This window comes from Sinohyriopsis cumingii, unplaced genomic scaffold (assembly GCF_028554795.1).
Source record: "Sinohyriopsis cumingii isolate HCF-2022 unplaced genomic scaffold, ASM2855479v2 utg001527l, whole genome shotgun sequence".
Classification (NCBI taxonomy): Eukaryota; Metazoa; Mollusca; class Bivalvia; order Unionida; family Unionidae; genus Sinohyriopsis; species Sinohyriopsis cumingii.
Window position 1 is genome coordinate 906,462 of NW_028316012.1, and position 18,817 is coordinate 925,278.

Below are 18,817 nucleotides of genomic sequence, written 5' to 3' on the forward strand. Positions count from 1 at the left end.
AATACCCAAGACCATCAGGGTCCGCAACACAAGGTGACAACATCAAAACCCATGTCTGTCAACCTGGGTATCTATCCTTAACCTACTCTAAAAACAGCACATAGTTATCGTCCAAATTATGCAGGACGACACTTTTAGAAACTATACCCTGGAACTTAGGAACGCCAAAAATGTGCCATGAGTTGCCTCCTGATCCATAAGCCTCTTCCTCCTCTACCACGACCGGACATCAAAACATCACGCGTGCAGTGCACGCCCCAATAACAACATACACGAGTGCGCGCTGGGTCCAATCCCACTCGTCTCAATCAACAAAGCAATGCAGCCTAAACAATGAGTGCGTGCTGGGTCCAATCCCGCTCACCTCGGCCATACATCCAGATCGCTAGGAACTAAATAGTACCTCGATCTGACGGCCTAATTAATAAGTGTTCCATGAACACATAAAAGCCTGGGGGATGTGGCTCTCATTCCTTCCCCCAGGAGTAATTAAATAGCACGCTGTGCGTGCATTAAACAATGATACATGCTCCATTGGAGCGAAAATCACTTTAATCCAAGTAAGTAAGTAAGTAAATATGGTTCTCCCTTCGTCACAAAAGCAACCAAAGATTGCGTTCCAGGACTCACACTGTTGTTGAAGGAGGAAGGATATTTTTTTAAAAATATTATAATTGAGTTTGTGGAAAATCAATCGGTCAAGTGATGCCATTAGTTTACAATTATAATTACATTGAAAAAAGCAGATAGGTTTAATAAAATTTTCGTCTTTGTTATCAATTAGCTTTGTTTATGTCTATCAAGAAAAGTTTGCTATATAAATATCTTTGCAACTGGTTGTTAACTAAGTTACTAATACCAGAAAAAATAGAAAAAATAAAGGGAAATCGAAATTCAATAAATGTCAAGCCAAACACGAAATGACACTTGGAATCCATGCAGGTTATTTCGATGTGAAAACGAGAAGTCACTATAAGTCTGGATGGACGGCCATGCTTATTGAAGCATGATCAGCATTTACATACTAATACTTTACTATACGTGCTAAGATTCAAATACACTATCTTAAATAAATTGGTAGTTCTACTCTAAAAATAGATTAGTGAATGATGCGTGAATGTAAAGATAAAGAGGTGTAAAATATGTGAACACATTGAAATTGAAGAATTGCGTATAGCAAACCATGTACCACTAGTCCAAAATGTCTACCAAATTTCATCTTGGTATTTTGAATGCTTTGTGAGTTTATCCCCTGAAACTAAGGCGCAGAAAATGGACCCATAATGAGCAAAGCAAACAAAACATTAAATTTATTGCAATTGAAGAATAACGAATATCAGACGATACCATTTAATATAATGTATGTGCCATATCGCATATGCATCTCTTGTCTAATATGTGTGCCATATCACATACACACAGCTAGTCAAATGTGTGTCCCAAATGACATCAACATCGCTCGTCTATTATGTGTCATAAAACATTTATACCACTAGATTAATATATATATATGCCATATCACATCTACACCACTATTCTAATACGTGTGTCATATTGCATCTACAACACTAGTCTAATGTATGTGCCATATCACTTCTACACCACTAATCAAGTATGTGTGCAATACAATATCTACACCAATAGTCTAATAAGTGCCATATCACACATAACACCACTAGTCTAATTCGTGTGCTATATCACATCTACACCACTATTCTAATACGTGTGCCATATCACATTGACACCACTAGTCTAATATATGCGCCATATTACACCTACACCAGTAGTCTCGTATGTGTGCCATACCACATTTTCAATACTAATTTAATATGTACGTCATAAAGCATATATACCACTGAATTAATATATATATGCCATATCACATCTATACCACTAGACTAATATGTGTGTCATATAAGATATACACAATTAGTCTAATATATCGGTCATATTACATATACACCATTAGTCTAATATATCGGTCATATCAGATCTACACCATTAGTCTAACATATCGGTCATATCACATATTCACCATTAGTCTAATATATCGGTCATATCACATCTATACGATTAGTCTAATATATCGGTCATATCACATCTATACGATTAGTCTAATATATCGGTCATATCACATCTATACGATTAGTCTAATATATCGGTCATATCAGAACTACACCATTAGTATAATATATCGGTCATATCACATCTACACGACTAGGGCAATATATCGATCACATCACATCTACACCATTAGTCTAATATATCGGTCATATCACATCTACACCACTAGACTAATATGTGTGTCATATTACATCTACACCACTAGTCTAATATGTGTCAGATCACATCTGCACCACTATTATAATATATCTCATATTACATATACACCACTAGCCTAATATATGTAACATTACATTTATCACCGTTTAGTCTATTATGTGTGATATATTTCATGTATATCTAAGCGATTGAAAAACCGACAGAAATACAATTACTTAGTCTTAATACTTGTGAATAGCAAAAGTCACATCATGGCTACTAGTGTATTTAGTGTACTAAATTTCATTTATAAACCTTAAATGGACTGAGAATTTTAATCCGGAAACGAAAGACGAAGTGTTGAGAATGGTTTAGTGAAAGGTAGGACAGAAAGGTAATACAAACACAAATATGTTGAAGCTGAAGAATCGCGATTTGCAAAAGATGTAACTGTACCAATATTCTTATGTTGTTACCAAGTTACCTTGATATACTTTGAACTGTGCAAACGTTAAGATCCAGACAAGAAGGTATTGATCTTCGTTGGTTGAAAGGATGTACAGAGGAAATGTACGAAAACATTACAATATTAGATGGAATAATTGCGATTTATTCTTTAGCACAAGTAATGCGTTTTCTATATGAAGTTTCACTGACATATTATGAACTATTTGATTGGTACACTCTATAAACGAATATGTAGATAATGTATGAACATAACGAGAATCGGACAAAAACATAAATCAGTGAAGAAAGGAGAAACTGTTTACCATAAAGTGACACAAACCGTTATTATACCACGTGTACCAGTTTCAATAAAGATACACTGAACGGTCTGAGAGATGTGTTCCAGAAACGAAAGTATGATATTCGTACCCCCAAGAGAAAGTGTGATAATGGACGGAATAATGAAACGAGAAGAATTAGATATCGAAAGATAATATTGTTGTTGTAATAGGCACAGCTTCACCACCAGTCGAATATGTATACCATGTTTCATAAGATACAACGAATTGTTGATGAGCTATACTTCGTAAACGATGTGGATAATAAATGGACGAATCGAATGAAAATGGATATATGCGTAAAACCTCTGAAACCAAGAATGTGTGATCGATAAAAGTACATCGGGACCACTGCTGCAAGATTCATATCGATACCTTAAAACTACTAAAGCTGAATCAGTATGAATGGCAACAATCACATCTGGGCGGAACGTCAAATGGTGTAAATTATATATAATACCTTGAGCGGTTCGGAGTTCCGTTCTTGAAATGAATATTTGTACAGACATGCCGAAAGACAAACATAGATATACCTCTGATTTACATATTGGTGGTATATACAATGTGCAAACAGTGCCTCTCTTTAGGCAGCTCTCATCCCCAACTATGGCCAAAAACCTTTGAACAATGTTAAGCTCCACTGAGCCCAGGCAAAAAGGTGTTTTCGGGTGGCATTGTGAGTGAAATATTGATGTTAACGCATGCAGACATGATATAAATCATTAAGTAATACGACAAGAAAACGAAACATTCACCAAGTGTCTAATTCAGTTTTGTGTTCAAACAAATATTTAAACAGCTATCACAACAGCACCCATGAATGATGTTCGAGAAATATGTGTTATGAGTTCAGAAAAGTAAATCTGGAGTCAAAAATTTACATGAAATTCAACGGTGACCTTTTATTGCGAACAAGCACTAATCCTTAAGTTGTCAAGGCTTCCTACCAGAGTAATAGTAAAATCATGTTCCTATGATCGTAGGAACTCTTAAACAAAAACATTAAGATGTTTCTGGAACTCTGCCGAAAAATTAACAACATCATTTTTATGTTTCCCTTCAACATCAGAAATGTATGCAACAGTCATCGAAGAAGTCATTAACAATGAACATGCAAATGGCACAAACCCAATGTTTTACCTCACATAATTCTTAATGCTCAACCATTGTGTCCAACGAATTATGCCACTTAATTTTAAGCTTTCTCCTCTTTTTAATCTTAACCAAGAATTTTCAAGATATATTTTGTATTATTGCCCAAGTGTGAGATATGAATCTCTGATGTCTATCATACAGTGGAGTCATAAAGGCAGAAACTAAGTCGTTGTCCTAAAATGTTCATTTCATTCTTCTCCTCCAAAATATAGCCCCCAATATATCAAGGGCATCACTATTTGCAAGACCGTTCCATCTATGGCATTCACCGTTCACAGCAGTATGCTTATTGATATAGTATGCAATTTTGTCTCTATGTCTGTACTCAAATGTGGATAACATTCATTCAAAAGGTTGTGCAGACATCAGCAAAAAGTGCAAGAAATTATATTATAATCCATGGTAGATTACCATATTTTGCCAGTTAAACCCCAAATATTCTACTTTGTCGTTATGTAAACAGGTGTATCGTAGAGGTACACAACATAGTTACCTTCCCATCAATTAAGCATTATATAAAGCAGAGATTTATAGATGGAAAAAGGATGGTATTATAATGAAGCTAATGCTAAAAGAAATACATACATACATACATGCATACATACATACGTACATACATACATTTATACGTGAATTTTGTATTTCCGACGGTCAATTGATGGAACATGTGACACTCACAGGACAAACACAAGCCTATTCCTATGTCATAGTTTTGCAAACAATTGTGAACTAAACATTTTGATGCAATTCAAAATAATTGCCATCCATGCAGTTTTGGAGAAATTGTACTTGACCTGAAACCACGTTGTCTATTGCTATGGGTGGCTAACACATCTTCCTAGCTGACTATTGGAATTTCTCTGTCTACATATTGTACAAAAACAACTTGGCGGTAGAAATGCCTATATTATATATATTCTACCGCCAATATCTATCTATCTATCTATCTATCTATCTATCTATATATATATATATATATATATATATATATATATATATATATATATATATACATATATATATATATATATATATATATATATATATATATATATATATATATATATATATATATATATATATATATATATATATATATATATATATATATATATATATATATATATATATATATATATATAATTATTAAACAATAATAACTGAAAATGTCATACCAGGGACTTATTGTTATGAATGTTGACAGGGGACAATTTACGAATATATCCAATGACACATATATGTGCCAATGTAAATACACAGAAGTTATGGCATCACGGGCTTTTCTAATGGCGGCCGTCAGTGACAGCGGTATGATGCTACTTCCGATCGATTCCTTTTCTCTTGGTGTAGAGATTATATGAAACATCTCCTGCAAGATCCATGTAACAAATTAAATTTAAGCAGGACCTTCTTTTTACTTTTGAGTTAGTGTATCTGTCAGATAACAACGAACTTATGGTAATAGATCATCATGAACAAGATGATGATAAATGTGATGGTTGTGGTGACATTTGCAGCGGCAATGGAGACGACAATGTCTCCTGCAACAATGTTAATAATGACAAAAATCTTCGTTGGTTAGTTTCGGTCGGCACCTCCAATATGTTTCGCTATATCACGCATAGGAATTGGGGAAGATGACTCTAGCCCATCTGGGTTGGCCTGGCCTGGACTGGTTTCGTACCGCAGACGCTGTACCAGCTAAGTTACTGGGACTGCTGACATCATGATTACATATAGAAATAGGCGCAAGACAATAACTGTAAAAGGTGGAAAGTATTGATTCAAAGGGAAGAACTCTGGCTATGGTCGCAGAGATCAATACGACAGAAGAACAAAAGAGCAAACGGTCTACAGGAATCCTTGAACTGACGCAATGCAATGAAAATATTTTCTCATTTTTCTCAGCAGGTCTTAGAGAGGATTCCGTTTGCCAGGACTGATCTCTAATTTCACTAATTCTAAGTATACAACATTCTGACAATGATAACGAATATACACATACATAAAAAGATAGAAATATTACCAGATAAATGTCTTTTTACTAAATGGAAAATAAACTCTGTACTACTGTCCAAAGCACTTGACCTACAACCCGTTTTCAGGTTTTACATCAGACGTCTGATGATTGATGGCATTGAACGAGAGTGGATTATATGTCATTCTTACAAACAGATTCCGTCAAGTTCAGCCTTATGTAGTTCCGGCTTATGTTTACAGTGCGGTACGTTATCAGTGGTAGGTCATTAAGTATTTCTTTATTAACACTGTCCTGTGTTTTATGTCCATCCGTGAGGGGTGCAACATAGATTCATACAGATGGGAGGGGTGGTGAACTTAATCTCGATTTCTTGGGATAGTACGTGTAAGTGGTGGTTAGTCAAACATTTTGGTACTTTGTGCTCAGCATACCTATGAACATATGCTATATTTGACGCTCAATTCCCTATTAAGAATAAATCTGATAACTCTCTTAGTTTAGCATGGCAACCGACCTTACTGGTAATGTATATTGTCTACTATTAATACTATATTTTCGTCCGAGCGATATAACTATTCCAAATGTGCATGAACAATGTGACTGTTCGAGTCACGATTCAGTCATGGGTCTATTTTCGAAACACACACTAACGTTAGCAAGTCTTTATGGAATAACTGTCAGTTACAAGCCAAGTTATGCTGTTATGTTCCCGTCAAACATTATTTGCTCTGTTTAAATCACTGTTCAACTTATATTTAGAGATAAAAAGCAAGACATTCTATTTCAAAATCAAAGCATTAAGTGAAAAGTTCAGTGTCACGAGACTACTGTTGCACAATATTGACAAAGAGAAACCGATTCAACTATTCCTATTGCTACTACTACTACTGCTACTGCTACTAATACTACTGCTACTACTACTTCTACCACTACTACTACTATCAGAAGCAACAATAACTATATTGTTATAAATAGTTAAAGAGAATATAGTTTTTAACTATTGTCGCAACGATTTGCGAATGGGTCATAATGTGATATTTTACTGAAATCTTGCCAAGACTGCATTTAGCGTGGACTTCTTTGTGGCCTGAGTGGTTAGAGCGGCCGTCACGGATGTGTCAAGGGTTCGAACCCCGGCCCTATCCTAATGACGACTTATAAAATGGTTCTAGCAGCTGTCTCGTTTCTCACTTGGCATTAAGAAATTATTGTTAGAACTGGTCGGCCTCAGGATAACGTGATTTGATGGGAAAGATGCTACATGTCTGCGCCATGATGTCCCAGCAATATACATCACTATAAATTATAGCGCTGCAGACATGACTAAAATTTGGCAAAGCTACGTTAAAAAGACAAAACATAAACATGCATTGGATGTTGGTTATTTCTAACTTCATATATTTAGAGCTGCATACTTCATATCGTTCATGACGTGTTCGTTCTGCATGGATGGATTAGTGTTAAACCAATATCTATATAGGTCATTTCTATCGAGGTTTCAAGTCTTTTTCGTAGGCTTATCAGTATACAATGATAAGGGTTGTAGATTCCAATACACGAGATCCGTGGTAGACAAATGATTTGACTGACGTGCTTATGCACATAATGCAACGAGGTCGAATTATGTACAGATTATGCTGTTCCGAAGGTTGTTGTGTCTTTTGGCAGAACATTTTAGAATAATTTCCTCTGCACGATATAACCTTGAATGTGTTGAAGTGCCGTTGAAATTAGATAATTAACACCCAATTACGTTCAATTAAAAATTACTGAATGCTGTAAAATTTGCATATTCAAGTAATTGTTGGCACAAGCTGCACTCATCTTAATTTTTGTTTTAATACACCCTTCTCGTTGATACTTGGATGTCAATACACCCCTACCACGTTTCTAAAATTAAAGAGAAAAGCTGAAGAGAAAGGATTTAACGATTTTATTTGGTATCATAAGAAAATAAAATCATCGTTTGAAATTACTTTCTGACATTCAATATGTATCTTCCATTCTCTTCAACATTCCCATCGACTCTCTATCGCTCCTTCTGTCTCTCTCTCTCTCTCTCTCTCTCTTTCTCTCTCTCCATGAAGATAAAAGAAGTGTATCCATTCAGAATGCGCATTAATATGGATATACGGACTGCAATGACAATGGTACATTTCACAGAAACAAGAATTTGTTTTGTGCAAACGTTTGTGTATTTATCCGATGCGTACTTTACTCTTATTCAAACCAGGTTGACGAATTCTACTAGGTTACATTGTGAGATCTTCAAGAGCTTCGATGATAAGGTCAATAGTTGATGCAAGTTTTTTTTTGAACTTTTTTTGATACGACGGTAGAAATATTCGGAAGCCTGCACAAGAAAAGGAGAAGAATAAAAATGATAATGTATAATGTGCGCCTCACAAGGGATCAATTTACTTCTCACCTAGATCAATATCAGTAATTTCAAGGAAATGTGGTACACAATCATGGACAAATTTTAGTTCAAAGCTTTAACACCACAGCTCTCGCCCAATTTCCTAAATTGTTATCACAGGTCTGATCCTAACATGAAATATTCTGCCTAATTCTAATTTTCTAACGTACCCTCTAGCCTGTATCAAATGTGTATCTTGCAGATTTACCGAAAGCATTGTTTACCCTATAAGTATAGTATTTCAAGATCTTAATTGCAATGCTAATTGTCGAGAAAGCACAATGTTATGACCACACAAGCTACAATACATGTAACACACAGAAGCTGCTATTCTTTTTTAACTGATAACTTGACTAAGATAAAAGTCACGCGAATAATACATACAGTGGTTGGAAATTACACTATGGATAAAACCTAGCTGACCACTGGGAACAAGTGAATTGCAGTGTATGACGTAAGGATAATTTTCTATTAGTAGAGATGAGACGAGGGAGGTATTGGGATATAATAGTATCAGTAACATGCGCTATACTACTTACCTCTCTCCTCATTGTGATCAGTCATGACAAGTCCCTTCCAGTAAAGTGCTCAAATTCATCCCTAAAGAGAGGAAAATTTGGGAACATTAGTAAAATTTTGGTTCTTCATCTTCCAACTGCTTAACAGTTATGCCAGAAACTTAGTATGACAATAAATTTTGATTTCGAAATGCAAATACATATCATTAGCATTGTGTTATCTGTGACTGATTGAATAAAACACAGTTAGGTTGACAACTCCAAACCTGCTGTCTGAGGTACATCTGATATCGATATTCCAAACGCAGTAAATATAAATAGCATACCACATTTGTCTTTTTGGCAAATACCGCAGAACGCCAATTGAATATGAAAATGGTACATTATTGCCCTTGTTGAAACCTAGCATGGAAATATTGCAGAAACTAAAAATAATAGCTTGCAAAGGCATACACAAATTTCAGCATATATATACACACACACACACACACACACACACACACACACACACACACACATATATATATATATATATATATATATATATATATATATATATATATATATATATATATATATATATATATATATATATATATATATATATATATATATATATATATATATATATATATATATATATATATATATATATACTAAACTAGCGCAAAATCATTTGGGATTGAGCAGCAGAGAGGGTGAACAGACCACTTAAGGGAGTGGTCACCCTTGTGTTTGGACCAAACAAAAATAGTGACCCTTCATAGAGGTCAATACCACGTCTACGATTATTGTTTGTCCTAAACAGAATTGTAGACGCCCCCTCTCTGCTGCTATTCATGTTGTAAAAGAAATTTTTACCACCATATCAAGTTTGATGAATATTTTTCTTTTCATCTGAATCATGGGAATCTTCATCTGAATCATGGGAATCTTCATCTGAATCATGGGAATTTGTTCTATGTTTCAACTAATATTCAAGTTCTGATGGTGGTTTTTCTATTTTTGGATTTATGTTCTTTCTGTGTTTATAATATATCATCAAACTTCTGTATCGATCTCAACCGCAATTTGTGCAAATCTGATATAATCCTCTAACGCCGTTGTTACATCCAACACAACTTCGTGGACCATCATGGGGATTTTTCTTTATAAGATAATTATGTTTTTTACAATATTCTCCACGGCATTTTTTATCACATTTGTTAGTGGTTCCTTGACGCAGCCACGCACAGTTGTTCATTATATGAATGATATCTTTTTAATTAAATTTACACCACTTCTGTTGATATCGATTAAAAGATTGTTATATTAAAAAATAATGGTACATTCGGAATCTCATACTGCAAGAATAGCTCGAGAACGATTAGAAGCAATTAAAAAATTTCTTCCTGTCAGAGACTCATTCAGAAAAAATCTGCAAGCGCAGCAAGAAGCACAAGTTGAGTATGAAGAAGAAACTAAAAAACTGTTTAAACCCGTCACTGCAGCTACTGAGAAAGTTACAACTGTCATCAAAGAGGATCTTCTTCCGGTATCAAAACAAATAACAAGAAGAACTAAACAGACAAAGAAGATTTTACGAGATCTTCCACCTGGCATAGCCAGGGGAATAGCTGCGGTTCAGCCTCCATCTGTTGGTGAGGAAATACTTGAAGAAATTGGAAAACTTGGTACTGAATTCGCCGACGTACAAAAAGAACATGCACCTAAATTCGAGCCAGTAAAGGAAAATATAAAATTAATTGCAAAATTTAAGGAAGGGGTTGTTGAAGAAATTAGAAATACTGAAATAGAAAAATTACCTGAAAAAAATATTAGATTATATATCTGACAAATCTGCTGTTTTAAACCCCCTTCATGAAAAAACAAAAGATGATAATTGTATTAAATGGATATATCGCATACATGCAAATAAAGGACAAGCTAGAAATGATGATTCGAAATATAAAAATCTTCATGAAAAGGTAGAAATACTTCGCAGGGAGAGACTAGAACAACCCTCCCGGCGAAAACTTCCTCCACCTTTACGTAAAATGATTCCTGCGCCGGAAATGACATTTACACCGACAGATTCACCACATGGATTTCGAAGAAGTGACTCACCTGACACACCCGCGGTCACCACTGAAGTACTTACTCCGGTAATGCAACCACCAGTACTTAAAACACCTCAAGATGAACCTAAAACAGGATCTGGTTTATGTCCTGATAATATCATCAATGGCGTGTCACGGTTAGAAGTTCTCATAGGAGGAAAACGTGCCGGAAATAATTCACCAGAAATAATTAATGAAGCAGCTGATATTTGCCAGCGATTATTTCGCGGCGGCATCATGGACATCGGCGTTTACCGAGAACTTATCGATGAACTTGTTGATGACTAGTTGTTAGATGAATGGTAAATAAAAATAAGATGATAATACATAATAATCATCGAAAACCTGTGCAGGTCAGAGCGGTAAACTCACGATTACCAATCTATAGAGCTACTTAAGGAGATGCACTTGGTGATGTTATTCAGGGATTATTTACAAGGATAGCTCCCAAAGTAGCACCCGTTGCAAAAACAATTATCGATGAAAGCTATTGATATTGTTCGTGATAAAGCTCCTGGTGCAATTGTCAATGTTGCTGGTAAGGCGTTCTCGGCGATCAAAGAAAGACTAGCACGATTATTGCGACGAAAACGACAACCACCAGTAAAATTACCAAGTACTGAGGTGATGCCTGCAGATGTCAGTAAAATAATAAAGCTGCAAATCAAAAACTAGCGGAATTATCTGAAGAAGCAGAAAAAAAAAAATATAACAGGAAATTTAATAGCAGGAAGCGGTCTTCGTCGACGATGATCACCATTTGGAAAAATGGTAATTATAATAAAAATGTTCTAGCGCGAATCAGACCCAGCATTTGATATGGAGGCACCTGTCCTTAAGTATGAATCTGTACGTGATTATCAATTTTATTCCTATGACGCAAAACAACCAGATCAGCGGGGGAGAATCGAATTACAGGTTCATGATACAAGTAGATATTTCTTGCCCGCTGAAGCGTTTATTGAAGTAGAAGGTGAACTTGTAAAGGGGGATGATACGGCATATGGTGCCAATTTGCGTGTTGTTTTTGTCAACAACGGGATTATGACGTTGTTTGATAGCGCCACATACATAATTGATGGAAAAAATATTGAATCAATTCAGAAGGATGTTGATGTTGCTACAACAATAACTGGTCTAGCGAGATATTCTGACGACTTTACAAGATCGGCCGGTCCAACAATGATGTTTGCTAAGGATATCACCAACAACGCCAACCATAATCAGTATATCAAGTTACTCACACAGCGGGATACTTCTGTTGCTAATCAGGCAGAAGCTGCCAAACCCGATCGTGAAACTAGACCAGCAGGTGAATTTGAAATCATAAAAGATATTGCCCCGACTTACAACTTAGGGTTTGCAACACGCCGAGCAGCGTTGTCGGGAGATAGTAGAAATTTTTCGTGTGCAATTCCATTATCTCACATCTTTGGATTTTGCAGAAATGTTAGAAAGGTAATCTTTGGAGCTAAACACACAATTGTGCTCGTAAGAAAAGGTGATGATAATGATGCAATCTGGCGAGGTGTTGGTGTTGCTGATGCTGGTAAAGTAAATATAACAAAACTTTCATTGTGGATGCCAGTAATGACACCATCAATTACTGAGGAACAAAAATTACTCTCTTTTATGGATCAAGGCAGTAAATCATTGCTATCATGGTTAACAGTAACCACAGATACTATTCAAAGCAATGTTAATGGTTTATTTACATGGCATATAGCATCACAACAGGGTGTTTCTGCACCACGACATATTTTTATTGCGCTGCAAAATAATAACCGGATAAATAATCAAGAACGTTCACATATGATATTTGATAAGCTTGGAGTTAATGAAGTTTCCTTGAGGATAAATGGACATCAAGAACCGGCTGAGGATATATTGTTAAATTTTAATCAAAATCATATAGCGCGTGCATATCATCGTTTGATGTCATTTATGGGACGTGATCAAAATGTGGATACCGGTTTGCAAAAATCACAACTAGATTTTACAGGTCTATATCCGATTTATTGTTTTTCGCTGGAGCATCTTGATTTATCCAAGCAATCTGTCGTTGATATACACTTTCGAGTTCATGTTATTAACCCTCCTCCTGATATAGTTGGTCCACCACTTGTTCGCGGCTTCTACAGAGCAATCGCGGTCATACTTAGCAATAAAGCCATGTTACTTGAAGGTGGTAGTGGTCGAATGAGAGTCGTTGATGCACCAGTGGAAATTCTTTAATTATTCAGAAAAATATTATTTATATATAAAATGTCGTATAGTCATGTTAATGTTACTCTGACTCCTGGTCAGGTAAAAAAGCTTCAATCAAAAACCGCCAACAAATGCGGAACTAAAATATCACTAAAACGAGATCAGATTAATGGTGGTCCAAACAAATTATCGTTGACAAATAATCAGATTAAACATATCAATAAAGCCCTGGAATTAAAAACTGGAGTTCAAATACATCTTTCTCCGAGCGCTATAAAAGATATGATTAAAATAGGTGGATTTTTCCCACTATTAGCTGCAATACCAGAACTACTTGCAGCAAAAGCAGCTGCGGTACCTGCGATAGCCGCAGATGCTGCACCGGCGTTAGCAAAAGCTGCTGCGTTAGGTGCTGCTGGAGCGGCGGGTAAAAACGTTTTTGATAAAATTACTGGTGGACGATATAGCAACAAAAAGGGACGCGGTCTAAGATTGCCAGGATCTCGTTGGGGGAGAGGCCTAAGGCTTCCACGTTAGACGTTCCAGCATCAAATTTTGATTTACTTGATGCTGCTAAAAAATTAAAAATAAAAGCCTTTAGAGGTGTTTTTATGCGAGATCAATTACCGAAACAACCAAACAAACTCGAAACAGGTATTATTAATCTCGACGAACGTTCCGGACCCGGTACTCATTGGGTATCATACGCGGTTCATCCACGTGGAATCGTTTATTTTGATTCGTACGGGTTAACTCCACCCGTTGAATTTATCAAGTATGTCGCACCACTTCACGCAAGAACCAGAGTTTGGTATTCAACGCTACCCACGCAAACAATGACAGATCCGCCAATATGTGGCCGTGAAGTAATTAATGCACTCGACGCTATATCAAAATCATCCAAACCACCACATAAAGTTGTGCATGATTACACAAGTAACCGATTCGTTGCGCGTAAAGCGTTTTAAACAACAGGTCTTATTATAATGGTTGATATTTACGGAAGATCTTCTACCAGTAAGAAAATAAAATCCGACGTTGATCTGTCGAAGTATGCGACTAAAGATGACCTCGCTGATATCATGAACCTGGCTGGAGTTGACCCAGATGAGGTTGTTATTTTTCAAGATCGATATGGTAAACTAAAAACCAGCAATATCAAATGGAATGATATAGTTCGACGAGTACTTGGTGCAGTTACGGATAATATTCCCGTGTTTACTGACAGCGGCAAAATCAGAGATTCAAGTGTATCATTAGCAACAATTAGAAATGAAATTGCAAGAAGCGTTGCTAATCGCGTGAAAAACACCTGCGACATAATGACGGGTGAACTCAGCATGAACGGAAATAAAATAGTAGTTTTAAGAGATCAAACATCTGACGAAGACGCAGCAACAAAAAAATACGTCAACAACGTGGATAGAAAACTATCCACGCTGCGGGCCGAGTATGATGTTCACGTGGGCGCTTTTGCAAGATTTCGAAGAAATTTTCAAAAAACCAACGAATCCATTGATAAATTCTTTGGCACTCCGCACGCCATTGATATAAAACTCGTTGATATCAAAACTAACCTAGACACGATCAAACAAACACAGAAAGACATCGTAGCGGGAATTCCTGAGATCGTCAACAAAACCAATTTGATTAAAATTTCAGCTGGAATAACTCCCGGGCATATCACAAACATCGCATACACGGTATCATCGGGATTTGCAACATGGTCACAGCAAAATAAAACTATTAAATATACCGCAACAGTAACTGGCGTGTACAGGCTGTCTGTGTTCAGTGCTGTAAAATTTGAAATATTTACAACGTTTCCATGGCGTCATTCAACCGATAGGTTTTCCGGGGTTGTATCTGTTATATTAAATAGCGGAACCGTAGAAATTTTTATTCTGGAAGCAGCTGATGAGAAATTAATCACAACATCTTACTGGTGGTGTTTGGAATTTGTAGCTGAAACATCTCAATTGGTTACTGCATACAAAATATATGGACGGTGCACAATACAGGTACAATCAAGCGCGTGAATGGCAGGCGGCGTTAAAAGATCAAGTCGATCAATATACAGTAAAAGTAAAAAAAATATCGACGACGATTAGTTATCGTTGATGTGATTATTTATTCAGTATCCGCTGTTGTTGCTGGAACCGGTGTCATATTATCAGCGTTGACAATGATGGCACCAGCAGCTGTAACTATTTGTATTTCAGCAGCAACAACTATTGCAGGTGTGCTTAATATCATCGCAAAAAAAATATGTTCTTGCACGAACGAAAAATTATCCGATTACATAATAAAATTACACACAGCGACGGTAGCATACTCGAAATTATCCTCGTTGTTATCAGCGAGTCTTAGTGATGGAATTATATCTGATTTCGAATTTTCAGTGATGACTAAAATATACGACGAGTGTATCGGTATTAAAGATACAAGCATTAATAATGACAGAATTACTCCAGCAGATCGTGACCAACACAACTCCGCCAAAGATAACGATGATCTCGGTAAGTTCGTCTAATCCTGAATTTAGTGTTAATTTTCCTACTGCAATTCCAGTAAAAGAAATAGCACTAGCGCAATTACGGGTATATTACAGCTGGCCAAATATCAGATCAAAATCATTTAATGGTACACCAGCAAATAATTCGCTTGTATTTGCTAGTAAAAATAAACCCGATGGAACACCTGACTGGGTTGTTGTTGGAATACCAACTGGCAGTTATGAGATCGAACAAATCAATGAGGAATTTCAGCGTAGGATAAAATCAATAACCGGAAAAGAAGCAAAAATATCAATTAATGTTCATGAACCGACCCTGTCCTCGACGATTGAAATAAACTCGCCTGATTACGTCGTTGATATTTATCAGTCCACGATAAGATACGTACTAGGTTGGCCTGATATTATGCCAGAATATCATGGACCATCAGAACCGAAGTTAGGTGAATTTCTCACGAACGAAGCAAAACTTATAACAGTTCCAGGGTATCGATTTTCTCGCCAGTATCCAGCATGGAGAGATTCTGTTGCTGCTGCTGGTGGAAAACTTATTACACCAATATTTCCTCATTTTGTTGTTGTTGATGTGACAGCTTCAACCACTACTGTTGGTGAAGAATTTGTCAGGATTATATCCGACGAAATTAAGGCCGAGTTTACAAATACATTAACGACATTAACACAGTTGTTTAAAAATTATATCCTGGAGTATCCTAATAACAATCTGAAAGAAAAAAAATATTGAAAAAATACAACATCTGAATCAAATTATATTAGATCTTAAATACGTTAATCGATATTGTATTGATGTTATAAATGAAAGCATTCTTCCGCTTAAGACGGGTAAAAGTACTAGACAAACCTATCTTGATCATTATAAACTAACTGAAGCCGATTTATTAGATGTCATCCTACCAGGATTTGCCACCGACGACTTGACAAAATCACTCAAGGGTCTTATCGATGAAAACTTTCCTAAAATAATCGATGCATGGAAAAAAAGAACTCCACCGAAGTTTATTCTTAGATATGATAATGATCCACATGGCGGCGGAAGACACGTATCTCCCGGAATCGTTAATATAACACCGACAATCGTGGTCAATCTGGTTTGTGACGTAATCGATGGCAGCTATCAAATAGATCTCGGAAGATCAAATCAGGCTCAAGAAGGATACATCCTATACACGTTTACACCACAAGTTCCTCCCGGAAGTTTAATCGTGCAAGAAGCAACTAATTCTGTGTATCTGTGGTGTCACAATAATATGTTAATAAATTTTAAGCTCACAGACCACCTTAATCGCTTAATTGACATACGTGGAGAAGAACTTGTGATAAATCTGTATGTGAAATCTTAAATATTATATAATGTACCAGCACGTGAGGGTTTTTATACACTAAACACGGACACGAGGATTTCTTAACAGAGATCAGACTCAAATTCGATCAACTTAAAAAAAATAAATAAAATATTTTTTTATTACTGATATGGTGATTGATACAAATTAATCAGCCTTGCAAAAAAAATTATTCAGAAATATGTTTTTATTTTTTTTCTGAAAATTTAATTCTAGCCCATCAAAGATCTGCACGTGGTTAGCGTTGACAGGGACCCCAGTTACCAAAACTTTCATTTTCATTATTACTTTGGATCGTTTCACAAGTAACGGGGTTACTCGCTAACATAATTTTTCTTAATTGTCTTATACGGGTACTAATCGTTTTCTTTGCCTCGTACTCGAGGGATAACAGCGATCTAAATCTTTCTACGGCGGCAGAGAGAGGAACGAATTCCTTCACCTGATTATCTTCTACGGTAGCTAGCGACTGAAACATTGCCGACTGAATCCGTTTCATGAGCTTGTATTCAGATGATAGTGTGTGTGTGTTCCCTGGTTTTTACGTTCTTGTAAAATCTCAAAATCAGAAACTATTTTTTCAGGATTTAGTTCATCAGATATATTGATTCCATCTTTTTTCAATTTTTTAATAGCAGAAATAATGTCATTGATATTTTCATGGTTCATTATGTAATATATAAATCTTTAAAATAAAAAAAAAAATATCCCTATAGAACCCCTATCGAGTCTTTAGCGAGTTCGTCGGGATGTTTCAAGGACAGTACAACATATACAATGAATGAAGAGCCCCTATCGAGTGTATTAGCGAGCTCAGATTATGAATGAAGAGCCCCTATCGAGTGTATTAGCGAGCTCAGATTATGCATTGGACGGCACAAACATATAACTTAACTAAGGACAGTACAAACATATACGCTCAGCAAAAATCCCACCCACAATAATTAATCCAGTGGGTGATACGAAAATATGTATCAACCACCGGTCAATACTGTGGTTGAATTTTGCTGAGCGGGGGGTTTTGCGGTTCCCCCATTATTATAAAAATCGCAATTATGCGCACCACCGACAAATTGTCAGCCATGGGGATTCGATCCTGGACCGCGAGCGTCACAGTCCAATACCATACTGATTGAGCCATCGAACCTTGTTACAAACATATGTTTCGGAAGTTAATATATAGCTAAGGAACCAATACAATTCTGAATTCAAGAAATACGTTTTCACCAAACAAGTTAGATTTATAAAAGCTGGATTAAGGAATTTCCTATTTACTATACCACGCCATTTATGATATATGTTTTCATCCTTCCTATAATATAACTGTTAGATGTTTTCATCCTTCCTATAATAGAACTGTTAGATGTTTTCATCCTTCCTATAATATAACTGTTAGATGTTTTCATCCTTCCTATGACTATACGAGATTTTCAGTCCTCTCTATATCTGTTCTATGGAGAAATATATATTACGAGATTTCCCACTCGTAAATCTGTATCTATGAACATATGGTC